Source organism: Penaeus monodon, chromosome 29 (genome assembly GCF_015228065.2).
Source record: "Penaeus monodon isolate SGIC_2016 chromosome 29, NSTDA_Pmon_1, whole genome shotgun sequence".
Taxonomy (NCBI): domain Eukaryota; kingdom Metazoa; phylum Arthropoda; class Malacostraca; order Decapoda; family Penaeidae; genus Penaeus; species Penaeus monodon.
The window spans coordinates 1,275-1,752 of NC_051414.1; the positions used below are offsets into that span (position 1 = coordinate 1,275).

At 45.6% G+C, this 478-nt stretch overlaps 1 protein-coding gene across 1 annotated transcript in view; it reads left to right on the forward strand.

Annotated features, from left to right (window-relative positions):
- The window catches only part of LOC119591871 (proliferating cell nuclear antigen-like), a 3,879-nt gene that overhangs the window by 1,078 nt on the left and 2,323 nt on the right, over positions 1 to 478 (forward strand).

Genomic DNA, 478 nt, shown 5'->3' on the forward strand with positions numbered 1-478 from the left:
TGAATTTTTTGCAATAGATTTATAAGTACCCTTTGGGATGGGTTTGTACAGCAGGTAGAGAGAAGGGGGGGGGGGGCATAATTTATTACGAAAATTTAAATTTTAAATCTCAGTTTCCGAGACAGTTTTAGGGCATTACTTGCAGGAACTTGGAGGGATCAAGACTACTCTTTTTCTTTGGGGGTAAATATTCAGAATACCTTCGCCTAGGTGCTTATCGTCCCGGGATTGGCTTTTGCCACGAAACCCCCTACCCCAACCTTCCAACAATCCTTCCGATAACAAGGGAGGGCATGAAAGGTAACGGGAAAAATGTTGGGTAAAATAGAGGAATGTAGACAGAAAAAGTCCCTTCCAACCCCTGCAGTGGGAGACAAAGATCCTCTTCGTATTCTCAGCAGGGCAGAGAGTGTGGCTGACACGGGAGCATGTGAGAAGTCCGTCCTACGCTCTGTCCTGCTATACATGTGTGGTGGAT